At 45.9% G+C, this 26,117-nt stretch overlaps 1 protein-coding gene and 3 long non-coding RNA genes across 19 annotated transcripts in view; 2 read left to right on the top strand and 2 right to left on the bottom strand.

Annotated features, from left to right (window-relative positions):
* The window catches only part of LOC116654444 (uncharacterized), a 108,996-nt gene extending 105,389 nt beyond the window's left edge, over positions 1–3,607 (bottom strand). For 7 of the 16 annotated variants that reach the window (XR_014945980.1, XR_014946098.1, XR_014946049.1 and 4 more), the window contains exon 1: positions 1,006–1,214. The gene's annotated coding sequence lies outside the window, so the exon portion shown is untranslated. The other 9 variants (XR_014946007.1, XR_014946105.1, XR_014946060.1 and 6 more) reach the window with 7 other exon arrangements.
* Positions 2,025–4,427, top strand: LOC146762249 (uncharacterized). The gene is made up of 2 exons (XR_014946241.1): positions 2,025–2,137; positions 4,361–4,427. It is a non-coding gene; the product is annotated as an uncharacterized LOC146762249 (long non-coding RNA).
* LOC116654435 (uncharacterized) lies at positions 4,060–19,751 on the bottom strand. The gene is made up of 2 exons (XR_014946207.1): positions 18,407–19,751; positions 4,060–9,872 (listed from the first exon to the last, which is right to left on the bottom strand). It is a non-coding gene; the product is annotated as an uncharacterized LOC116654435 (long non-coding RNA).
* Positions 14,205–25,915, top strand: LOC146762248 (uncharacterized). Its single transcript, XR_014946138.1, has 2 exons — positions 14,205–15,016; positions 18,108–25,915. It is a non-coding gene; the product is annotated as an uncharacterized LOC146762248 (long non-coding RNA).
* The last annotated feature ends 202 nt before the right edge of the window (positions 25,916–26,117 follow it).

The raw sequence follows: 26,117 nt of genomic DNA, 5'->3' as shown, positions 1-26,117 counted from the left end.
CCTCCTACACCCCAAAGCCACACTCTGCAATGCCACAGGGTTCCCTCTCAACAAGGCCGTCTGCTCAGGAACCCCAAATATGGCTCCTGCATAGCAGCATCCCCTTCAATTGCTGCTACCCCCTTAAAATTACCCCCTTTCAACACTACAGGGCTTCCCCCATCCCCTTTACCACGCAGTGACGCCCTCTGGTACCCCAAAACCTAACGGCATCACCTCCCAGCTGCAGCCATTCCCCTCCATGCACCCCAAAACCCAGCTCCTCCATTCCCCTTCATCACCATCCCTAAGAAACTCCGCACCTCAACCTCACACCATCCTTCTCCCCAGCACCCCCAAACCTTCACTGCCCACAACAGCGCAGCCTTTTTTCCATCCCCTTTCAGCACACGGAGATTCCCCCCAGACACCCCAAAAATCTCACTTCTCGACCCCATAACATCACCTCCCAGCACAGCCATACCCCAAAGGCAACCATAACTCCTCACCGCCACACTGCTCCCCTTCCAGCACCACCATTCTCTCAGACACCCCCAAAATCTCACTCCCTGACACCACAACGTCATCTCCCAGCACGGCCATTCCCCTCAAGCACTGCAAACCCTCACTCCTCCAACAACACAGGGCTTCTTCCTCCGTTCCCTTTCAGCTCGACGATCCCCCTCGGGCACCCCAAAACTTTACTCATCGCAGCATCATCTCCCACTATCAGCCATTCCAGATACCCCAAACTCAGCCATCACAGCGTCCCCAATTCCAGCACCCCCCAACCACACAACACAACGTCATCTCCCAGCACGGCCATTCCCCTCGAGAACCCCCAAACCCTCACTCCACACAACACAACGTCATCTCTCAGCACGGCCATTCCCTTCCAGCACCCTCATACCCTCAGCCTTCTCAATACACCCCACAAACGCACTTCGACTCCATAACCACAACACCCCCCCCTCCTTTACGACTTCACCCCCTCAATCCCCCCCCCACGGAGCCCCACGCACCCACCTGTAGGGCAGCGTCCTCGGCCGCCCATCGCCCCCATCATGTTGCACAGCGGGGCGAAAAGCTGCGTCAATTAATTAAAACGAACGCTCCGTACCGGGGCTGGAGCATGCGAAGGGCTCGGGGAAGTGCTAAATATACTCGCTGCCAGCGAAACCGACTGTGTCACAGGCCCGGGGCTGGCGAGGCTGAAGCTCTTTCCTCCCCGCCCCCCCCCCCCCCTTTAACCCCCCCCCATCGGCCACATTTTGTTTTTGCCATACGCACTTCGAAACGCAGCCCGGCCCCCCCACCCCCCTTTAACCCCCCCTTTCTCTCCGCCGCCCCCGAATCGGCGCTGCCGCTGTGGGGCTGCTGGTGGGGTTGAGCTTTTTCTCTTGTGTTTATTTTAATTTTTAAAGGGGGGGGGGGGGGGGAGGGGGTGCATTTTTTTTTTCCCCTCTTTTTTAAATCCTCACCGCGAGAAAAAACAACACCACGAACCCCTTCCTTCCCTCCTCCCCCCCTTCCAACACACAACCCCCCTCTCGGCGCCCACCCGCGACGCAGACACCGCGCACCTGCCGCACCCGCAGAGTTTATCCTCCCCTTGTAGGCACGGTGCGGGATGGGGGGTCCCTACACTACACACCGACCCGTCCTCTATCCATAAGGAGGGGGGGAAGGGAAAGGGGGGGTCCGGGCCGAGCGCTCGGGGCAGCGCAGCCAGGTGCTGGGGGCGAAGGGGCGGGCGGGGTGCGATGGAGAAAGCCTCCACCCCCTCCCTCCCCCAGCCTCCTCCTCCTCCCACCCCCCCCTTCCAGCTCCGCTTGTGTTTACCTCAAGTTTGAATTTTATCTGCGCAACATGAGCTGGAATGCGGACATCGAGGCGGGCACGGAGCTCCGCGGGGCTTTTTTCTTTTTCTTTCTTTTTTTTTTTTTTCCTTGCTCTTTACGCGGAGCTCCGCCGCGTTAAAACATGGCGGGGCCGCCTCTCCCCGCACAGCCCCAACGGGCCCCCCCCGCACACACGCACATACACACACATACACTCACTTAAACACACCGCAACCGCCTCCGCTCAGCTCTCCAGCCCCGCTGCTCACTCACCTCCGCTCCTGGCCCCCATTGCCCGCTATGGAGCTCGCAGACAGGTGCAATGCTACGGGCCGGGGGGGGTGGTTTGCTGCGTACCCCCACCGCTCTCCCTCTGCCCCGTGCTGCCCTAATGCTTCCCTCCCCACAATGTTGTTTCATTATATCATGTCCATCATGTGACACCCGCAGGCCTCTCGATGGAAACTTAAAGGGGACTTTCACGTGATGATGCCGGACCCGACGGCACCCCACGGGCCTCCCCCGCCTTCGGGGCTTCACCGCCCGCAGTCGCGATGCTGCCGAGGCCGCTCTCCCCGCACCACGCTGGCTCCTCGAGCCCCAGCAACTCAGCTCCTTCTCCCTACCCTCATCATCGCCGTTTTTCCACATTTCTCTACCTTTATCTCTACTATTTCCCCCCCTTCCCATATCATCATTTCCCCCTTTCCCCTATCTTTATCCCTCCTCTTTTTCCCCATGACATTACTGTTTCCCCCCTCTCCTTACTATTTATCCCTACCCTTATCACTACTTTTTTTTTCCCCCCAAACCTTACCATTACTATTTTTCCCCCTACCCTCCTCTCTACTATTTTCCCCCTTATCCCTACTATTTCCCCCCCCGTGTCGCTATTACTACCATTTATTCCATCCCTCCCCACTCCCCCCTTTGCTCTCAGCATCCCGCCCGCCTGGCACCTTGCGCATCGCGGACGCACCCTGCGGCTGCGGGATCCAACGCGGCTCCTCTCGGCTGCGGCTCCGATGCTGAAGTGGCAAAAACTTGTTTGTGCCAACGAGGAGGCAGAGGATGCGAGCAGTGCCATTGCTCTGCTGGTGCGCGGAGTTAGATCCGCAGCTCAGCCGGCTGATGGAAAAAACTATATAGAGAGGAGCTAATCTGTAACAACATCAGCTTTCTAACACCGGGTAGTGTTAAAGATGTTTGTACGGAGGGATGCTTCAAGGAGTGATGCTTGGCATTATCGTAGCGCAATCCCTGCACGTGAATAGACGTAAGAAAGGGCAACAAGATGATATTTTCCGCTCTTTGGGGAGACCCGATCCCACGCACATGGCCGGGGGTCTCCCGGTGGAGCCCCGTTGGCGGCCGGCTCAGCAGAGGCTGCTGTTCTGCCTTCAGTGCTGAAGTGGCTTCGGCTCCAGCTGGTGCCCTAAGGTTGGTGGGGATGGGGCTAAAGTCCACCCGCTCCACGCACCCATCTTCAGTCCATTGCTCCGCAGTGAGACTCCCGATGTCTGAGCGATAAGATGGTGTGTTGGTCCCTCAGGAGTTCCCCAAATTCGGCTCGCAAATACATGATGCTGCTGCAGTGTTTGCAGCTGAGTGTGAGGTTTGGGGGGCTGGCTGGAGCGCTATGCATTTTGCAATTAAGATACCCCAAGAGGGTGGTCGGGCACTGAAATGGGCTCCCCAGGACACTGGTAATGGTACGGAGCTGCTGGAGTTCAAAATGTATCAGGACAACGCTCTCAGTTATATGTCTGATTTTTGGGTGGTCCTGCATGGAGCCAGGAGTTGGACCCAATGATCCCTTATGGGTTCCTTCCAACCTGGGATATTCTAAGATTCTAAACAAAGAGTCGAGAATGCATTGCCACATTCATAGAATCATAGAACCACCAAGGTTGGAAAAGACCTAAAAGATCATCCAGTCCAACCGTTCACCTATTACCAACAGCTCCCACTAAACCATGTCCCTCAACACAACATCCAGTCGCTCCTTGAACACCCCCAGGGTCGGTGACTCCACCACCTCCCTGGGCAGTGCATTCCAGTGCCTGACCACCCTTTATGAGAAGTAATACTTCCTAATATCCAGCTTAAATCTCTCCTGCTGTAGCTTGAAACCATTCCCTCTGCTCCTATCACATTCAGTTCCCTACAGCCTTTGCTGAGAACCGCAGCCCCTCGATGATTCAAAGCATGACCCACAGCACTGAGAACAGGGTTGGAATACAGTTTATCCCATTTATTCAGTATCTCCCGGGGTTCTCTTGAAGAAATCCATAAGTATCACCTTCACCACCTCAGGTTGACACCAACGCCTGTTGAGTGCCCATGAGACGCAGTGGCCTGGCCATGGTGTGGGAATAGAGCTGCTCAGACAGGCCCTGTCCTGGCCCTTCCATTCTCCTACTGGGGTTTTTGGAGTTGGAACATCTTTGCTTGAGCCCGTTGCATTCAGCATGCCTCACAAGGAGCTGTATATTTAACCGATCAGTGTTTCTGATACTTGATTATTATTCTTTTTTCAGCACGTAAACAGGACTTTTGTAGAAGCTCTTAATGATTTCAGCAACAACAATAAAAAGATGTAACACAGCACAGTTCACGATCCCTTCCTTCTCTTCCCTAGAGGACTCAGTCATAGAATCATAGAGTCATCAAGGTTGGAAAAGACCACTGAGATCATCCAGTCCAACCATCAACCCATCCCCACCGTGCCCACTAACCACGTCCCTCAGCACCACACCTGCCCTTGTCACAAACACCTCAAACGATGATGACTCCACCACCGCCCTGAGCAGCCCATTCCAGTAACACATCCCTACATCCACCCTACAGCTTCTGCTTGCTCATCTGCCCTTCCCTACTGAGTTTTGGGCTGTTTTCTATCACTCTTTTTGCCATAATATCCAGGCTGTCCCACTACCATGGATTCTAGCTTCACTATTCCTCCTTTTCCATTTCTCTGATGTTTATCTGCCTACCCCATTTAAGCTTCTTTTTATTCCACATTCCCTCCTCAGGACTGTTCTTAAAGGAGAAAGAGGCTGGAACTAGGATATAAATTAGTCTCCTCGGAGCGCTGCCAGAACCAATCACTTTTACACTGCTGCTGCTGCTGCTGCTGTTCTGCTGTGTCATGGGAAGAGAGTTACCTCGCCATGCAAACCCTTGCAGACGTGGGGGCTGCAGCACACACCTCTGATCAAACAGCTCGCTGCGGAGCCCAGCCCTGCTTTGCAATGCTGAGCTTCATCCGGCGCAGGATTTTGGCTAAGAGGAGGCATCGCTCTCCTCCCCGGCTCCGACAGGAAGATTTGCAGGAGGCAGAGCAGCAGCAGCAGCCACATCGTCATGCGGCTGTGTTTCATTTTGTCAAGCCCAGATGCTTTAGGTTACAGCCCAGCAGAAAAGCCAAAGGATGCATTTCTGTAAAAACTCGCTTTTTTTCACCACGTTTGCTCTGAATTCTTACAACAAGGTCTTGGACTAAGAAGGAGCAAGGATTCTGCTTTCTCTTAAAAGCATCGCTTGTTATAAAACCTTTACAAGCTTGGCTCTGTCCACCTGAGCTTATTTGCTTTAAAAACTTATTTTCAAAAACATGAGGTTTAAATATAATTCTCTCTCTTTCTCCCAAACCCAGCTTCCCTGGAAAGGCCCAGAGGAGCCCATGGCTGTGTCTGGATGTGAATGAAAGAGGTCTGAACAAACACCAGCGTGCACACACACGTGCAAACGCATGTGTGCACGTGGGATTTAAAGCGTCCCATTGAAGTGAACATATAGGAAAATCCGTCCTCATGTGATAAGCTTTGATATCTGCCTTACAAGTAATCCCTGACTGATGGAGTCTGTCCGTGTGCCGGCAGATCCGGGGAGGTTCAGTGGCTGAGTGTTGTGTGTGCTTTTGTTAAAACTAGCAAAAATAACTAGCAAAAATAATCTCCCCGTTTACTGCTGGATTCATCTGTAAGTGTTTTCCCCACAGCTGCCTGGGAAATGTGCTTACACTGGAAACAAGAAAACTTTCCTTGTTCAGATCTACAGGGTTTGAACTTCAGCCCCACAAAAAAAAAACATTGAAAAACCCCACCTAACTGTGGGGCAAAGCACTGGCAGAACTGGAGCTGATGCCATTCCCTAGGGAAATACATCCAGGGCCCTGCAGAGTTCCTTCATTCCTTTGGCACAGATAAAGAAAAACCTCTGCGTTATATTAGAGATAGAGCTCTGGAGACGTTCCTTCTTATTGCAGATATTCTCTTTGCTTCTTCTTCGTTCATCTCAGCCACTGAAACCAGATCTTTTCGTTTCACTTCTCGTTCTGATTTGTTTTAGTCTTTAGTTCCTACGTGTTAGAAAGTGCCGTTTCATTTAGATACTCAATAGAAGGGAAGGTCTGATTCCAAAAAGCAATTTGCAGTAATGTATTTTCTTTGCCGCTCACATGAAAACTCTGCTGCTCACACGTATCTATGTGTAAACAATGCTGACAGGCCCTCAAAACCAAAACCAAATTGTGAAATTGAGGCAAATAGCCCAGGAACCTGAAATGTTCTGGTTTTTAAAACACTGGCTGCTGTCAAAAAAAAAAAAAAAAAAAATAGAGTAAAATAAAGCTCTGTTTACATGAGGAGCACACTGTTTGTTGATCAAGTTTCTAAGGTGATGTAGCAGGAAATACTGATCTTAGGAAAAATGACACGAACAAAGCACCAAACTATAATTCAGCAGCTATTTGTCAACTGATAACAGAAGGGGGGGGGAAGATATTTAAAAAGCAACAAGAGTTTTTCATTGGATTTTTTTTCTCTCCCGTACTGGCAAATACAAATAGAGCCTCTCACCTGCTCTGCTCCCATACATAACTGTTTGGAAGAGCAGAGCTGAATCATTTATCAGAAGGGATGTTTCCATCAGATGCAAATACCCGCACTAGCTGCTGTTTCTACATCGTGTCACAGACGAGATGGATGCTTAAGCAAGGTTATAATGTACCTGCATTTCCTCCAGCTTGGTGCCAAGCTTGCTGAGTCATTTTCCCTGTTCCCATTCTGCAGTCGGCTGCTTGTTCGCTTTTCCCTGTTATTTGTGTGGGTCGTGAGCCCAGCAACAGATGAGAATAGATGCGTGTATTCCTTCGGGCTGCTTCCATAAGGAAAGAAGGGTTCTGCCATGCTCTTTTTCTGCTTGCAGGTTTGTCCAAGCCCCTCTCCCAAAACCATATGATCTTGAGAGGGAGCAGCTAATTCAAAGACAGTTCTATTCTTGCAGGTTGCATAAAAATCAGTACATAGGTAGAAGGGCAAGACCCAGAAACCAAAGCAGAGCTTAACCATAGCACGTCAGGGCCGGCAGCTGCCTTCTGGCCATGCAAATTCCATCCCAGCCAATTAATTTATATGGCCTAATTGTATCTACACTGAGCAACAGCTCTGCCATACGCTGTTTTGTCAGTGATGCTCGGAATTAGTTTAGGCTTGGATAGAGCCAAGCTTGATATCTTCTCATGGATGATAGGAATGGTGCTGAGTTTCTACCTACGTTGGAGCTCTGCAGGTTGCTTAGCTGAGATGATGGCTTGGGGAAGCCCTTTGCTGGGGGCAAATGCAGGGACAGGCTTAGACCCATTCTTACCTGAATTAATTTGTAACGCCTTTCTCTACCACCTTGCTTGGTCTTACTGCAGGACGGTCACACTAACACTGAGCACAACAGAGGTTCTCATCTTAATTGCAGTTAATTTGATCTGGCAAACAATTTCAGCGCGACTGAAACTAGAAGCTAAAAAAAGATGTGCCTTTATATGCATAAAATAGATGTACAAATATGTGTCGTGTGCCACCTGCCTTACTCCCAGCTTGTTCCTGCAACAGACACAAATGGCATCTGCTCCAGCAATACTGCATTATCTGAATGGACGCTTGCAGTAATCTGACACTGGTGCTCTTTAAAACGAAGGCACTGGTGGTTCTGCCAGGAGATGCTGCATGTGAACCTCTTCTGAAAGGAAGACTTCTCCGTATGAATTAAGATTCTTTAACTTCTGATGATCCATCTGTAATTTATCATACTTGTAGTACTTAGGGACATGATTTGGTGGGCAATTTTGGTAGGTGGATGGTTGCACTAGATGATCTTAGAGTTCTTTTCCAACCTTAATGATGCTATGGTTCTATATATGATCATAGTCTATGGAAGCAGCTTCTCTTCCAGGAAGTACATTTATTGTATATATTGCAGCTGCTAGACCACCAAAGAATATCAGGGGCATTTTCCTGGACAGTCTACAGCCATACCCATGGAGATAACCTCTGCCTTGAAGGGCTTACATAGCAAAAAGACAAAAGAGTGAGCAATGTAACTCTCAGGCAGAGCAAACATGACCTTTTGCAAATGTCAAGTTAATACCATGATTTGGAAATGGAAGGGGTGCATGGGTCAACAGGGATGGGAAACGCTTGAGGCTAGAGGTGAGGTGAAAGAAAGCCATTGCAGACCTATGTGGCATGAGATGGAAAGGAAGAACATACAGAGATTTATATGATCAATCAGCATGTCCAGGCTGAACAACAGAGAGAAAAACCCCATGACCCTTCCCACTGCTCACACTACCACCAGCTATCTTCTACCTATCTCTTGCCCAAACCTTCATAGCCTGGATAGGTGAGATGTAGAAGGAAAGGGGCTGACATCATGCTTCCTCCTCTTTGCTGGTTCCACGCAGGTGGCTGGAAGTCTCATGACAACCCTGTTTTGGGGTTGTGTCTCGCTGTGACTCTGCCTCCTGCAGCCACTTTGGTTACAGCTGAATCTCAGGGCTGGAGCAAGCCACAGTGCAGTGCTCTATGTTCAGGGCTGCACAAAACTGAATATTAACAGGAACAGCTTCAGGAGCTGTTGTGACTTAGGAAGTCACAATTCCTTCTTTGCTGCTCCTCCTTCTTAATGGGAGGAGATTGCTGGAGGTTTTACATGGATGCAAAACAAAACACACTTCCCCGACAGTAGCTCCAGTTTGCAAACTGAGGCTTTAACCACATCCTACCCTATCTGATCATTTCCTTGTGTACTTTTCAGCGACACGTGAAGCGCATTCACCAGAGCCACACCAACATCTCCTAAGCGGCCAAGCTGAGTAGCACAGAGACAATATGAGCATTGATGATGCGCCTAGTTTCTCCAATGAACAAAGGGAGTCTTGCCTTTAAGACTTATCAGAATTTGCAAGATATAGATTATTGAACTCTCTGTTCCTGTTTCACTCTCTTGAGAACAGGGATGATTCTCTTGCTGAATGGAGATGCTGCGTGCATCATACGAGATCTATAAAATGATTTTAAGTTGAAAAAGTATCATGAATTTGGTAGATATTCAAGGTGAAATACAGCAATAAATTCATAGGTACTTGGGGCTATACTGGTCCATGCTGCCTATCATGACCACTCTGTTCTAACCAGGGCTCGGTTGCTGCTCCTCTATAAGTAATGACAAACATGTAAGTAATGTCTACAGTCATGTTATTTGTGTGAAATGAACCAAGTGTTTCACATGAATAAAATTGCCCACAGTAGCCGGTTCATTCAGCATTTGGTATTGATTTAAGAGGGGAAAAGGAAACACCGTCAAAGTAGGAGAATGTGCCCCAAGATCTCAAGGGCTACAGGGCACACCAGCTAATACTTTAAATGCTGTCCTCCTCTCTGTATTTTTCTCTTCCTTATCACAGCAAAATTCAAAATGTCCTTGATCTTGGCACATCATTTTCCCTCAGGTTCGCCCGGAAACATTTTTCCACGCTTCCTCTCTTTTTCAAAAACTCCTTCCTCGGTTTCCTTTCTTCATTAGTTGATGTACAACAGATTCTACCATGAGACTGCGTCTGATTTTGTTTGATTTCTCCCTTCCTTTATCTCCACCCAGAGACATCCAGCACATTGTTTCATAATCTTCCTAGAGTACAGGGAAAGTATGTTCTTTCCAAGTGAGCTGTGAACTCCTTTCCTCTTTCTCCTCCTCAAATGTTCTTCAACTGCTCTGAAAAAAAAAATGTATCCCTGTATTAGTACTTTATTTACAAGTTAGGAGTTCCTTGTTAGGGAAAAAAATAGGAAACGTTCTGTTTCCTTGCCATGTAATGCATATTTTTGCACAACGGCTTTACACTCCAGCACACGCTGATTTCTTTAGCCCTTAGGAAGGACAGAGTCACATTTGTCCACCCGCCATTAACATGGTGTCTGTGGGAGATCCAGGAAAGGATTCTCTTCATTATTATAGACAGACATTGGTGCCTAGAAAGCAAAACTGGTGAAACAATGCACAGGAGGAAGGGTTGGTTTTGGTATTGGTTGGGGAAAGATGTAGCAATTCATTTATACATTTTCATTTTAATTCAAAGAACCTCTCTTTGAATAAAAAGCTTTTAGTGTTAATTTGTGGATCTTTTCTTCTTTCCCATATATCTAGCAACAACACTCCCCACAGTAAATCAAACCAATTCAGGTCTGTTGGACACAGAACAATTTTCAGTATCTTTGTTTTAAGTCTCCTCTGCCTTCTCCCTCAGTCTTTTCCTTTCTAGACAATGCAAAGAACATTTGTCAGCCTGTCCTCGAGCTTTTCCAACTGTCAATAATCCCCACTGCTTTCCTATTTGTCTTCATCTCTACGACTTTCTTCTAGTACAGCATCCGAGCCCACACCCTGCATTCCAACTGAGCCTCATTAGAGTGGGATAATTGCTTCTCATTTTTCACCTATTACCCTCCTGTTCATACATCTCAGAATAAGTTTTACTTTTCTGGTTTTTTTTTGTTTTTTTTTTCCCCTGCAATAACTATGCACTGCTCTATGTCTCCTTCACAGCTCTTGTTCTTCTGAATGGCTGCTTGACCAGTTTGCCACTTTGCATTTGTGTGTTTTCTTGTTTCTGTCTGTACTGAACCATTTCTGGTTGATTTTATACTGTTTCCCAGGAACATTTTGGAACACATTCTTCAGAGTAATTATATATTCTTTATTCCATCATCCAAATAACTAATGAAAATATTAGAATTAGGTCCAAAAGTAAGCCCTACAGGAGCCCATTTGGAATGCCCTTTAAATTCAGAGGAAAGGAATTAGTAATTTTCGTATGATATACAGCTTTTTCTCTCTTTTATGCCTTGAGATGACTTAGCAGAGATCACAGTTCCCGATCAGTTTATGGGAATGTGGTGTAGAAAGGTGCTGAAAGCCGTATTTATTTCCAGATATATCACATATACTCCCTCTCCCTAATTCTATAAAACAGTTGTTTTGTTGAAAGATGGAAACTTAGATAGCTTTGACATCACTCATTCCTGACAAATTGAAGCTGGTTGATTGTGTACTTCCATTATCAGTCAAGTTCTTAATAACTAATTAACAGTTTATTGTAATGTTTTTCTTCATTACATTCTAAACTGACTGCTGGGTAATCCCCTTGGCTCTGCTTCCCTCTCTTCAAAGACAGGTCCTACCTTTCCTTTCTTCCCTCCTGAGGGATTCCATTATCCAGGATCACTCCCAGGTAGGGCTTTGGGAATTGCTTTGGCCAGTGCCTGCAGCACTCTGGGGGAATTTCATCCATCCCTACTGGCTTGAATTGGTCCATTTCTGTTTGGCTCCTTCTGTTTTTCTTATTCAGTAAGCCAGTTCTGATAAGTATCTCCTCGTCATCCTTATGGCTGAAGCACAAGAAATAATGCTTGTTTCTGTCTTTCCCCTGTCTTTTTTTCATAGTCTTCTGTTTTTCATTAATTCAGTTAACAATAACTTCTGTTTCCTTCTTCTTATTCCTGAGACCTTTACAGACCTTTTTCTTTTGTCATCTTTTGTATCCCTTACAAATTGGAGCTCATTTTCTCCCTGATCCTTTTCATTTTAGTCCTCCATAGTTGTGCTATTCCTTTCTAGACACATTTTTACTAATTTTGTTTCCAGTCTTTTCAAAGCTTATTGCCCCTTCTCCCTTTTCTGCTTTACTCACTCCTTCCATTCTTCACAGGGACAAACTCTGAAGAAGTTAACCTTTGCATTCCTATTCTCAGCCAGCTCCTCCTCATCACTCACAGTCTCATCCATCTCTCCATCATCTCCTCCATCACCTGGATTTCATTGCCAGCCTCCTTCCCACATAGCTCAAATCCCTCCTGCTATGCATGCAAGGCAAAGCCTAGCATCGCTCTTTGCAGAAGATCTTTTTCAAGGTAGCAAACCATTCTTTGCTCTCTTATCACAAAGACAATTAATAATCAATTTGTCTTTTAAAGTCATCCAACTGTCCACTACACCCATCCTTGCCTTGTTGTTCACTCCCAGCCATTTCCCATTTCTCATCTCCTTCCTTTTTCCCAGTGCCTAGATTTAGTAGGCTTTACCTAAAACTCTTTTTAAGATGGCAGATTTATGTGATGTTCCTGTAAGCATCACAGAGGCTGCCTGCACGCTGAGGCACCCCTCTCCAGCACGGTGGGAGGCCAAGCAGGCATTTAGGAAAGGCAATTAAAGGGTTTGAATGTTCTGTGCACTGAAACATCCCTTTACTCTTTGAGATTTATAGCATCCAATACACAGATGGCATTGCTTTTCATCAAAAAATGTGTTGTTATCTCTTAGGAAATCAGACAACAAAAGCCCAGGCCCATATGAAATGTGTTAAACAAAGTTCCTAGCTCTTTGGGTCACTGTTCTTCATAAGATGAGAATGTCTTAAAACAAGGAAGAAACTGAACCTGCATTAGGTAGCATTAGGACCAGACCCACAGTTCCACTCGCATCCACCCACCTCTCATTTCTTGTTAAACACTCAGGGGTGATTCCTGCTCAAGCTTTCCTGAGGCTCTCCACACTCATTATCATTCTACATTGAGCAGCTACAAGGCTGTAGGTATCCTTTAAGCCTTGTGAATACAGCTGTCAAGTTCCATGTCAGCAGAGAACAATAAGAAAGAAGCAGAGCATCTCTCACCACAGGGACTTACAATGCTGAGCCCAAGTCGAATGGTTGGTGGGACCCAAAAGATTTGGGGTCATTGGACTTGGTGATCTTTATGGGTCCCTTCCAACACGGGATGTTCAATGATTCTGGAGTTCATTGAAAAGACAGTGCTGGATTTTTTGTGGAGAGTCACAGTGACAGAAGAGGCAACTGAAACAAGTTGCATCAATGTACATTACAACATTAAATATAAGGAGGAAAAAAAAATTACAATGAAGGTGTACAGCAGAAGGCTGTACTTACTATAATAGCAAAATCTCAGGTAATGATGAATTCATTATCTAACACCAACCCTGAACAATATCAAAGACAATCTGATACAGAATGTGATTAGGAATGAATTAAAGGACGCTAACGTGATTGATATGCCTGGGCAGTTTTATGGAAAGCCTGTCACGTCAAACAAATGGATGTTTTACTTAATGGGAATGAAAGTTTGCTTAATAAAGATAAGGTTGCTATAAATTATTTAGATTTCTGTGAGTTAACAGTTGCTGAACACAATCCCAATTAAAGAAAAGCATATGAGATCTAATCTGGCGCACTAAATGGATTAAAAACTATTTCACCAATATAAGTTATAATTTAATTCAAAATGCAATCATACTGCCATTATTGAAGTTTACCATTTACTTCTTTTGGACCCTGGATTTCTTGATGTCTTTAGGATTGACCCAGAGGAAGAGATGAAAGTCATCACTGAGAAACTCACTGATGACGTGAAAGTCATTCGCATCAGCTCCGTGGTAGGAGGACTGTGATGAAATGAGATGAATCTAAATACAACCAAGTGCAGTGCGGTGAAAACTGTAGATTGTGCTTGCAAGACAGAAGACAATGGCCCAGAAAGTGGGAGCAAATAAATAGCCCCAATAATCAACTAAATTTGAGTGTACTGAGGATAAGAGAATTATGCAGCAGCCTCAACTTGTCCAATGGTACCGAAAGTTTTTTTTGCAGAAAAATGACTCTGTGTTGTTCCTGAAAATGAAGAAGAGGTTGATTTGCAACCAAGGATGTCATTCAAAGAGATGTTACAAGGAGGTGCAAATTACCACCGCATAATTTGCGTGGTGATAATTTGCGTTTGATGTATTATTGCATCAGTACAATAATGGGATGCAGCCAACATACCCTACGACACCAGGAGCTTGGTAACACACGCTGACACCACAGGGATCCAGGACAGAAGGCAGCAGTGCAGAAGGGAGCAAACTGCTGTGGTGTGCTACAGGTTTCTCTTCACATCCCTTGTCCTCGGTTGCCGTCATCAGCCACCAGCTACTTTGCTGGTGTGAGGGAGTTTGCAACCTCCTTCAGCTGTCACATCCTGAATCTCTGCCAGACTTGTGTTGCAAGAACTTATGCCAGTGTTTTTAACCCAGAGTGTATTTTAGCCCTTAGTGTTCACCATGACATAGAATAAACATTAGGGAGGAGATTCAGGCTTCAATGAGAAATGCTTTCCCATGATACGTTTTCATTTTGGCATGCGCACTGTTTATGATGAAAGGATCCTAAAATAATTGTATTAGATGAACCGCCTGTTCTTCTAGCTTTGAGGCCAGTACAGCATGACATTTCAGAGATAAAATGTTGTGGAACAGCCTCTGACTTATAGCCCAGTGGAACTTTTCCGAAGTCATTCTTCTTTCTGCTTTTATTTGCTTGAGGTTTATAACCTCAAAACGTCAAGCTTACATCACAACGTTGCCAGAAGATCACCCTGTGCATTAACTAAATCTTAAACTGTAAGCAAATTTAATTCTTCTGAAGGCTGATTCACAAGCAGTCTGCTCCCTAGTGTGGAAACTCCTCCCTCCAACTCAAAGGAATCCCAGGTTCTACAAGAAATACTACATATCCAGGAGAAGATTCTACGTGTCCTTAGGAGAACTTGTCTCTGCATACAAGTTCAAGTGAGACTACAGGGCATTAAATCAAAGGAGACCAATGCCAGATCAGTTGCTGAGTAACTGATACTGATCATCATCACATCCTGACCAGCTGGATGAATGACAGCAACAATTTCTTGGGACAGCATCTGAAATCTTCTCCATTTTCTTCCTGTGCAATTAACTCATGGCTGCCAACTTAACAAGGGGAAATTAATTCGTGTTGCAGATAGGCAGCTTTGCATCGCGTCCTTCGGATGAAGGTATGTAATTATGAGAACTCTGAATCATTATGCACATCGCTTAGATTATTGCAATTATCGAAAAGCAGAGAGTGTGCCCTGCCAAAAGCTTTGAGAGTCACAGGTGAAAAGGGCTAGCCAAAAGCCACGTCATTCCTGTTGGGCCATTCCTGGCTCCCTTGGGAAGTATTGCATTTCTGAAAACAGGAGGAGAAAAGGTTTGGAGGATGTTTGCTAACGTTATCCTCTGCTTTATGGAAAGGTACGGGATCCCAGCATGCTGGTCTTGGTGGAGGGACATGGTGTATCTTCAAGGTCCACATCTCTACTTTCCCATCTACTCAACAGCCCCTTTTGGGCTGTCCCTAACAAGAGATATGGCACATGATGCACCTTGATGTAAAGATTCCCTTGATGTAACATGTCTCTGTAGCTCCTTTTGCTATAGACAGTGATGACACAAGGCAAAAGCAGAGTGTCTACCAGCACAGCTGTTTATGTCACACTTGGGAATAGCTGCTTCATAGCTGGAATTTCTGAAAGCCACAGAGGACGGTGATGAATGGCGAATGATGGAAGCCTCAGCCTAAAACATGACAAGTCCTGCCCCCAAGAGCTGAGGACTGGCACTTCTGCCTGCACCTTAGGAAAGCAATAGGACAAACCAAGCAAGGCGTTTTTGTTGGATCATTTATTTATTGTTCTGTGCAAAGCACAGGGTGTAACTATCACCAGCATTTTTGGCTATTGAGCTAGCTCCAGGCATCACTGTGTTTCTATTACAGCAAAACATATTAGCTAATCATGAATTTGCTTTTAGCCACAGTGACTGCATGGCTTTCCTGTTTTTATGCAATGCTGCAGGACATGAGACAGATCCCAGTCCCTATTTTCTCCAGGGCGGAGACCTGCTTACTGCAAACAGCCCCATAGTCCAGAGCGTGAGGCTGCACACAAGGGCATTGCTGGAGGTAGCTGGTGGAGCCGGCTGGGCCTTGATCCATTGGCTGCTGGTTACTACATAGAGACAGGGCACAAGATCAAGAATTGCCTATACTGTTTGATTTTTAGCATGCTGCCTGCTGCAGGTTTGGCCCAGGCTAACAGATGTTCTCCTAAACAATGTCTGGGTAAAGATCTGAGCTTGATGTCCCTGATGGGCCACTTGACTACAATATGGAGAGTAAAATAGTTAGCCTGGTGGCCAGCTGAGCTCAAAGCCAGGGAACACAGCCAGTATAGCTGTCACTTGGTTGTACTTCTAAAGTCATTGCTGTCAATAAGCGTTACCCAGATGTACTCCAATCCTTTGATATGTCAGTGATTTTTAATGCAAAGATGGTGTGTATTTCCGAGTGGCTTAGTACTTCCTACCCTAGTACATGTGGAGGTACATTAGCTCGTGTTAATAATCTCTTGCTCTTTAATTCATCTTCTTTCTCCAGCATCACTTTCTTCTCTCATATGACTTCCATAGGAAAACAGAGGCTGCCAGCAGAAAACAGCAGCATGGACAGCCTGTTCTCTCTGCTGGCACTTCCTGTGGCTCTTGGGCTTCTTCCTTGCTCTTCATGAAAGTTTGACACCCTTCAGGTCTTACACCAGCTGCCTGTTCCCCAACCCATTCCCCATTACTCAGGGAAAAGCCAGAGAAGGAGAAGGAGCTACTCAACCCTTTCCTGACCCGTCTGGAAGGCGGCAGCGGTACAACTTCAATGGAGATGTTACATAAACTTGCCTTTCGTCGACAGTTTCACTAATTTGGGGTAAACAAGCTTCCTCTAGCAGAATAAGCTGCCTTTGCATTGTGCTGACTCTTTGCTGGGATAATAAAAAAGCACACGGGCTTTTGCTGACACTGTTATTCCAGCAAAATGTTTAAGAATGGGCTTAGCCTAATTCTTCAGCTATATTCCCAGATTTATTACGTACATTGAGCAAGCAAATAGCAAGTATTTCAGTGACAACCTCTGAGCTGGAAGCAGACACAATGAAATAATTTCCCTTCCCTGCAAAATCCTAATTGCTCCTTTTACTCTCCGGTGGGCTGCAAGATTGCCAGTTTCCTAGGAGGTTTCCTTACAGTGTGTCATGCATTAAAAACTTCCAATTGATTCTAGCACCCATTCCTGTTTGCACATTGAATTGTCTCAATATCCAGGTCTTACTAGATTTTGGAAGGTGTAAACCCCACCATTTCAAAAGATTTTTAGTATTTCTAAACGTATTTCTTTCTGTATGCAGCTACAGGTGTTTTATAAGATTTTTTCTGTCATTTGGCTAATTATTTAGTACTACTGAGTTGTATGTTCTAATGAAGACTAGAGCAGCTGACAGGCAGTCCACTTACAAATGAAAACTGACTGCGATTTTAATGTTACATAAGGCACGTTTATAGGAAAAGTCTCATAGAAGTGGATAAGCGAAGGAAGCAGTGGGAGTCGATTGAAATTTAACTTAGTTTTATAGAAGTTATTTTAAAAGGCTGTAGAGTTAAACAGAGAATAATTTAATTTTTTACGGAGTTTTTTAATAGCCTCTCAAATTCTATTCCTGTGATTTAATAACACACGAAACCTCAACAGAAAGGTATAATTTTCTGCTAAATTCTTTAGGATCATAAAATAGCTTTGTTTCCTAAAAATAATTTTATTCCCAAGAGAGCAGTTTCTCCAAGCATGAGACTGCCTCCCCGGATCTGCATCTCTTTGCACCATTTCAGATCCTTTTGCTTGGATTTTCTTTCTAATATTTTATCTCTGTGTTGTTGGGAGGAGGGGGGGAAAAAACAAGAGAGAAGAGGTTGCCTAGCTGTTATTCAGTCAATAAACTTGATGTCTTTTTCTGTTTGCACAAATGTCTGCTTTTAGAAGTTTCATATCATGTCATAAATGCTACTTGTTTGAACAAGCAGAGATTTATTTATTGCGCTGAAAGGACTTTCTGTGCTCCGTGCCTCATTTGCAGCATTATTGCCGATTGATTTCTGCTCTACCTATTATTGACTTGCCAGCAATATTCTAAAGCAAGGTTGGGTCCATGTCAGAAAAATTTGTTGCTTTACACACAGCCTTTTTCAGCACTGCTCACTCAATATTGTTTCCCTTCCCAGCTACTGCTCCAGTAAACGAAAACAGCTAGCTGTTGTCTGAAATGAAGAATAATTGGAAACATCATGCCTGCTTCTTTCAGCACAAGGAACAATTCGGCCATTTAGGGCTCCGCTAACACTCCTGAACGCCCATCTTACTCAAAGCCTGGTGTCCATTATACGCTCAGGAGGAGTATTAAAACTTACAAACTCCTGGCAGCTTTCTCCTCGCTGTACAAAGCAGCTGGCAGAACACCACACGCAGGATCGGAATTACCGCATGCAAAAAGCCGGTGGGCAGAGCTACTGCTGCATCTTACCTGGGTGCTTCCCGGACGGGGATCTACCTTGCAAACAGCAAATTAGCTTCACCCTTCAAAAAAGAAATCCTCCGGGGAATGCTGGCTGAGATGCGACTCTGCGGGCTGCCTTTTGTTCACTGAGCTTATGCAGCTCCCAGACAACAGCCCCCCGGGCTCTTAGCACCAGCTCCAGGATGCTGATCCAGCACGGGCACAGAAAAGGGAACATCATCCATGTTTCACCCGAAGCCTTGAGGCTTGGAAACATTCGCTTGTGGGGCCCTGAAGGACGTGTGATGCCAAAGGTAGGGCTGGAAGAGATCCCATTGGTGTTGGATTGCAAACTCCTGCTTGAAATCCCAGAGTCGGTGCTTCTGGAGGGAAGATTTCAAGACCTCGCTAGCTGCTTACTCTAGCTAGAAATACAGGCACAGAAATCCTCTGCTTTAGACAGCAATGGGGATGGAAACCTAGCACAAAACATACTAGTGTTTCCTCCTTCCCCAGCAGCTGCCTGTGACTCATCCTTTGGTGTCCCCTTAGAATCACAGAATCATAGAATCATTCAAGTTGGAAAAGACCACTAAGATCATACAGTCCAACCATCAACCTTCCATCATTATTGCCCACTAAACCATGTCCCTAAATGCCACATCCATCCTTTTTGTGAACACCTCCAGGGATGGCAACTCCACCACCTCCCCAGGCATCCTATTCCAATACCTCACCACTCTTTCAGAGAAGAAGATTTTCCTAATATCCAGCTTGAGGCCATTCCTTCTTATCTTATTGCTAGTTAACTAGGAAAAGAGGCTTTGTAGCCCCACGTATTATTTGGAGAATATGCCCTATGAGGAGCAGCTGAAGGAACTGGGGCTGGTTAGTCTAGGGAAAAGGAGGCTGAGGGGAGACCTTACTGCTCTCTTCCAATATCTGAAAGGAGCTTACAGTGAGAGCGGGGCAGGTCTCTTCTCATTGGTGAAAGGACAAGGGGAAATGGCCTCAAGTTGCGCCAGGGTAAGTTTAGGTTGATTATAAGGAAACACTTCTTTACAGACAGGGTTGTTAAGCACTGGAATAGGCTCCCCAGGGAGGTGGTTGAGTCACCATCTCTGAATGTAGTGCTCAGAGACATGATTTAGTGGAGGGTTGTTAGAGTTAGGGTAGTATGGTTGGGTTGTGGTTGGACTCGATGATCCTTAAGGTCTTTTCCAACCTGATCAATTCTATGATTCTATGATTCCAGCTCTCTCTTACGGTCACTGTCTTGCTGAGATGCTGCACTGCCAGTCCTCTTCCACTTCAGAAGAGCTACTTCTGTCTCTAAACATAAATGAGGCACTGAGGGATATGGTTAGTGGGCATGGTTTGATGGTTGGACTAGATGATCTTAGAGATCTTTTCCATCATTAATGATTCTGTGATTCTATATGTGAAGTTTATACATTGCTGTGGACCTGAAAAGGTAAAGCAGCAGAACCCGCACATTGCTCAGAGACAATGAGGCACTGTAGAAATAGACAAGACATGAATACAGGCACAGAGATACAGAATGCCATCACCAGACCGAGATGCTGTTTGAAGGACTTTGAAGCTGATCACACAGTACATAGAATCAGGAGTGTGCACCTACTTCCAGCCTTTATACCATGGGCACATACTCAGTCAATAAAGAAAATAATGGGGTTATTTTGACCCTTTCAACAGACTAAACCTGTAAACCATTCAAGTCTTGGTGAGTTAAAATGTACAGCAGTTCTATGCATAAAACAGGTGTTTCTGCGACTTTTTTATGGATAATACAGAAGGAAGAGTTGGAGACAGATGCATTGCCCAGCAGAGCCAGTATGGATTCTCAGGGGTGAGCTCCTGGCCCTACTGAAATGGATGGAAATCCTGCCATCAGCTTTACTGGGATTTCAGCCCAGGACTTTTGGATCCTTTCTGCACAGTTCCCTTGCTGTCTCTGCATGATATACTGAAGCTGTAAGAGGCATCAGATTGCGTCATTATTTGGGCATCACATGAAAAAAGCCTTGTGCAATGAATCTCTTGTGCTACCAGAGTTTTTTGGGTTTTTTTTGCCATCTCATATGGCATTTCTCTGACTTAGTTCCAAAAGTATAACTGGCTGGCATGTAGACACTTTATATTATATCATATTATATTATATTAGTCCCTAGAAGTCCAAAGCAGTACCAGGAGAGCAGTAGGGTCCAGCTGGAAAATGTGTTATAGCTCATAAAAAACTATCCTTCCAGTACGAAGGGTTAGACTGAATTATCCAGCCATCTCCTCGTTATTTAGCATGGTTAATTACTGAAATACATTGATGCACAGAGGCTGTCATCCTTCACTGTGCTGTATGGTGCCTTCAGTAGGACAACGTGCAATCTGCCTGTGCAGGGCAGAGAGAAAATCCCTTTGTCCTCCCCATGCAGGCTGTGCATGAGATGCATTTGGGCAGCCACATGGCATGCCTAAAAAAACAAATCAGTTCTGCCAAGAAGGAAAGATTTGGAAGAACAGGACCTTCTGCAGCTCACGGACAGAAGATTGGCTTCCTACCTCAGCTGTAAGATGCAGCTGTTTCCTGGGGTTAGCTGCCCTGCTTCTTAAGGTTATTGCACCAAATTATATCAACAGAGAACCCGTAGCACACACTGTGGGCCAAGCATCCAGATTTATGAGTTATACCAGAACGGGTTGTCTATGCTGGTGTTCTCTGCTGGGGCTGGCTGTGGTATTGTTGTGGTTCCATGCTAGGCATCCTCTCAACCTGCTCTTCTCTGGGCCAAACAAACCAAGGAACTCAGCCACTCCTCATACACCATGTGTTCCAGACCCTTTACCATCATTGTAGCCCTCCTTTGGACTCTCTTTAGAAGCTTATGTCCTTATATTGTGGCATACAAACCTGCTCAGTGCTCAAAGTGATCCCGCATCACCAGGCTATGGAGACCTTTTCACAGCTCTCCATTCTGAGCCACGAGGAGGCAAAATCCCACCTTATAACCAAGACTTAGTGATGCCACCAACTTCTGAGCTATCCTGTTCTTTGTGTGGTGTATGAAGCCCATTGGAAGGTACTTTTGGAGACAGACAAGCTCCAAGAGCTTCCTCCCTCCCCATCCTCATGCAGACTGGAGGTGGCACAGCTCATTCCTGCTGAGCTGAGCCATCACGAGCAGTCAGCTGGTTGGCAGCAAAGACAGAGGCTGACAGTCCTGTGGGAGGCTGCAAAGTGATGTCACTGCCCCAACCACAGACTGCAAACCCCAAAGTTCACTGTTTGTGGGGTCATCCTGACCGAGAAGAGCAATATGGTGCCAAACAGATGCCAACATTACAATGTCCCTGTCAGCCTCAGGTGAAAGGAACCAGTAGCACTGGGGGAAATATGAGCATATAGGAACCAGAGCTGGTGCAAGAAAGATGTCCAAAACCTGAAATCACTGAGCAATCAGTAGATGAACACGAGCAACAAGTCAGGGAAGCAGATGGACTCATTCACACAAGATGCATCTTTCATGAGTCAGGTCCTTGTCAGAAGCTTGTGACCAGGAGCAGGAAATCACTAGAGAGCCCAAAGTGCTGGAACAAGTCCCAAAAGCGGGTGGTGCACAGTTGGCTCGGAGGAGGCACTTCTGGCTCTGCAGGGCCCGTCCAGCTGACACAGAGCCTTCCTTCAAGGGGAGATTGGCTTGGCAAGCTCCTGGTCTCAGCAGGCATCTGGGGACTTCAAAGCAGCAGTCGTGCATGGGGCGTGAGATCATCTGATCAGACTTTTCCTTGATGACAAGCAGTGCGTTTCACTGGTTTGCCTCCACGTGCCCAGCAGAAGCACAGCGCCCACCCAGGAAGGTATCACATGGGGAAGTGGTAAAATAAATGGGTAAAAAAACTGGCTGGTTGGGCTTGGGGATTGGTAATGAATGGAGTTAAATCCAGATGGTGGCTGGTCACAAGTAGTGCTCCCCAGGGGTTGGCATTGGGGCCTGCCCTGTTCAGTATCTTTATTGATGATTAGGATGAGGACATTGAGTGCACCTTCAGTGGGTTTACAGATGCCAACAAGCTGGGAGGAAATGTCGATCTTCCTAAGAGTAGGAAGACTCTACAGAGTGATTTGGACAGGCTGGATTGCTGAGCTGAGCCCAAAAGGATGAGCTTTATTAAGTCCAAGCAGCAGGTCTGCTAAGGAGCCCTGCCTTTGAGCAATGGCAGATCAGCAGCAGATCTGAGTATGTCTAGATTACTCTTTCAGTCATCAGTTCTTGCTGTGACTCTTTTGTTATTCAAAGAGGCCACGACAGCTCAACATCACACTTCCTGTGGGAACAGACAGAACAGAAGGCTCTGGGGAGACTGCATTATAGCCTTTCAGTATCTAAAGGGAGCTTGTAAAAAAGTGGAGAGTGACTTTTTGCATAGGCGGATAGTGATAGTGCAAGGGGAACAGCTATAAACTAAAACAGGAGAGAGTTAAATTAGATGTTAGGAAGGCATTTTTCACTCAGGGTGGTGAGGTACAAAAAGACTCTGCCCAGAGGAGATATATGTGGAAGGGAGTTGGAACTGGATGACCTAAAGTTCCATTCCAACCCAAGACATTCCATGACTCTATGGTTCTATGATAAGTGCAATCAGTCAATTGCCTTGTTTAACAACATCGAAACAGCAGAGCTTTCTGCATGTCCCTCCCCAGGTCTTTATCTCCTCACAGTACAGCGTTTTTTTCTGTTCTTTTCACCCCTTTTCACAACATGGCTTTCACAACATGGCACAACATTATTCCCCACCACGCATGGAGAGAAGGACATCTCTTTTTTGTGAGGTTGGCTTCAATTGTTTTAGCAAATATCACACTGGGAGATCATGTCGAGTTACTCCTCTATGATTCCATAGAATCACAGTATCGCTTGAGTTGGAAGGGACCTTAATGATGATCTGCTTCCAATCCCCTTCCAGGCAAGGACACCTCCCAGGAGACCAGGTTGTTCAAAGCTCCATCCACCCTGGTTCTGAATACCTCCAGAGATGTGGCATCCACAGCTTCTCAGGGCAACCTGTTCCATTCACTCATAGTGAAGAATGTTGTTTGTATGGTCACAGTTTGCATGGGGAGCCCAAATCAGACCATTTTCATCATCATTCCAGCGGTGATTTTGTGTTTACTGCCTGTCAGTTCTTCTGATCCCTGTGAAACCTCACCTTCAGAATTGTGTTTGGTATAGAATTCCCAGCTGGGATGGACTCAGATCTGTCAGACAGGCAGTTTCTAATCCATTTTGCAAACATTTCTTGGATAATTTATGATTGCCAGTTTTTTAATGAAAGCGGATCACAAACAAGTGTGGAGCACGAGACACGATGACAAAAGTTTGAACAGATTGTAGAGCCATAATTCCCTCTTCCATACAGATCTGTAATCTCACTCAGGAATGGTAAGCCAGGCTCATTCGAAAATAGCGTTTTTCTATCAAATTCAACTTGACTGACATTGATTGCATTTAATTCCACATGGAATTAATTGTATGTGGAAATTTCCACTCTTTTGCTTGGGTTTGATATCATGCCTACAGTTACCTGTGCTGTCCTTTTTGCCTTTTTATCAACATGCCATCCTTTTCCTGGCCTTCAGGAGCTCCTCCATATATCAAGGCTTGCAATAAGTCCAACACAAGCAGTCCAAAGGCCTATGGAGGCATCTTCTCAGGGCACCTAGATGTAGCTTTCCTAGATGACAGCTCTAAAAATACTGGTCTGTAGTAGATATCCAATATTGTCCTTACTTCTACCAGATAAGATCCATCTCCCCTAATTTTAGCTGCTGAGCAGTCGGGTATTTACCATGAGCCAACCATCTAACCTCAGGTGCTACAAATATCTCCTCTTCACCTTGATTACAGCAAGCTAGGGCGACTTGTTCTTAAAACTGAGAGGATATAAGGGAAATGTGTGCCAACATGTCTTAAGACCAAGGCTCTAATCCCAATTTCGCCAGTAACTCCTAGTGAAACCTTGAAACAAAACACTTTGTCTCCCTCTGCCTCCCTCTCCCCCATAAGAAAAAAAAATACAAACGCTGCTTTACAAAGAGTTCTGAATTTCCTGGATGTGAGAATCTGCAGAAGTACGGACAGTTACTGCTGCAGACTCCTGCTCTTAAGAGCTGCTTTCAGCAGGGAGAACATTCAGATCCACTTCTAAATAAACTGGCTCACATGATTACCTCTGTAATGAGCTGGGACCAACAGAAAACACGCTGTAACTACCAGAGTTCAGAAGATGTATTAGTACCAGGGCACTCTCAGAAGAACTGTGGAGTCAGATTTACAAATAAAGATAAGACGTGGCCTGAAAAAATCAGACATCGAGTCCAAATCTGAATTCTCCTGGGACTCATATGTATTCATTTCCCCTCCTACTCCACTTCTTATGCCAAAGTAGATGAGCTGGCTACCACTAATGGCCCCATCCCGAACATTTCCCATGCTGCAGTGCTGAGACTCAGTTAAAGAAAATCACCTGTGTAATGGCATTACTTTGCACTTTCATACTGTACCTTAAAAGGGAATTCCAACGCTGTCTATCAGCACAAATTGATGAAGCACCACACTGTGCTCGCCCCGTGCTGCAAACCCACAGCAGAGTGAGGAGGTGAAAGCAGCCCCTGGTTCCTTGCTGCTAGGATCATAGAATCAAAGAATGGCTTGTGTTGGAAGGGAGCTCAAAGATCATCTTTGTGTTCCAGCCTTCCTGCTGTGGGCAGGGCTGCCTACCACTGGATCAGGCAGCCCGGGGACCCATCCAGCCTGGCCTTGAACACCTCCAAGATGTATCATCTAGGCAGGGAAAGACCTTGAGGATTGAGCTCAGCTCTCAACCTAACCAACTGCATCCCATCACCAAGCCATGACCATCAATGCCTTTCCATCTTCTTCCACACCCCAACCTGCCCAGAAGTTCTCAGCAGAGAATCTGCACAGCTGGAGGGCAATCTCTGGGGTTATAAAAGTGGGAGGAGCAGCGTGATCCCTCCCTGCCATTCCACCTTCCCTCCTCCCCTCCAGGATTCAGTGGGAGGGAAGCAGGCAGACAGCTCAGCAGCCGGGTGAGGGTTGAACAGCTCCATCATCTCAGCAACCATACCTGCGTGCCCTCAGTTCTCACTGCTTCTCATCAGTGGGGATAGAGCACAAGCAGCCTCCCTGCTCCTGACTCTGCTGGAGCTCCTTCCCTCCCACCCAGAATCAGAGGAAATGCTTGTGCCTTGTGCAGGAAATGGTGCAGCTGAGCCAATCCTCCCCATCCCTCCCTTAAATTATTTAATGTCCTACAGGAGCAGATGACCCCCGCTAAGCAGACTGTCAGGAGAGCAGCAGCCTTTGATGCAGTAATTGGAAATTTCCATTCTTTGCTCGCAGCCTTGAAAAACAGAAGAGTCTAATAGACTGGGAAATCTCCATGCTGAGCTAGGAAATTTCCACGGTGGAAATTTTTAATATATTCTCCTGCTTTAAACCATGCAGGTTGATGAGGCTTCGGGGTTTGTGTCTCCTGTTGTGTTTTGGGGGGGTAGGGGGAACTGCGGTTTGATTTGTTTCTGTTGGTTTGTTTGCCTTGCAATTTACTTAAAAGAATCGATGAATGGCTGTGGGAAAGGGTTGGAAAATCAGCCAGACCAAAAATAGTGTGTGTGCAGGAGAAAGATGTGCAGAGATCA

This window comes from Coturnix japonica, chromosome 1 (genome assembly GCF_054131305.1).
Source record: "Coturnix japonica strain WE chromosome 1, WE-NBRP24, whole genome shotgun sequence".
NCBI classification, from domain to species: domain Eukaryota; kingdom Metazoa; phylum Chordata; class Aves; order Galliformes; family Phasianidae; genus Coturnix; species Coturnix japonica.
Note: the sequence above shows the minus strand (reverse complement) of the source record. Positions and strands in the feature narration are given on the sequence as shown.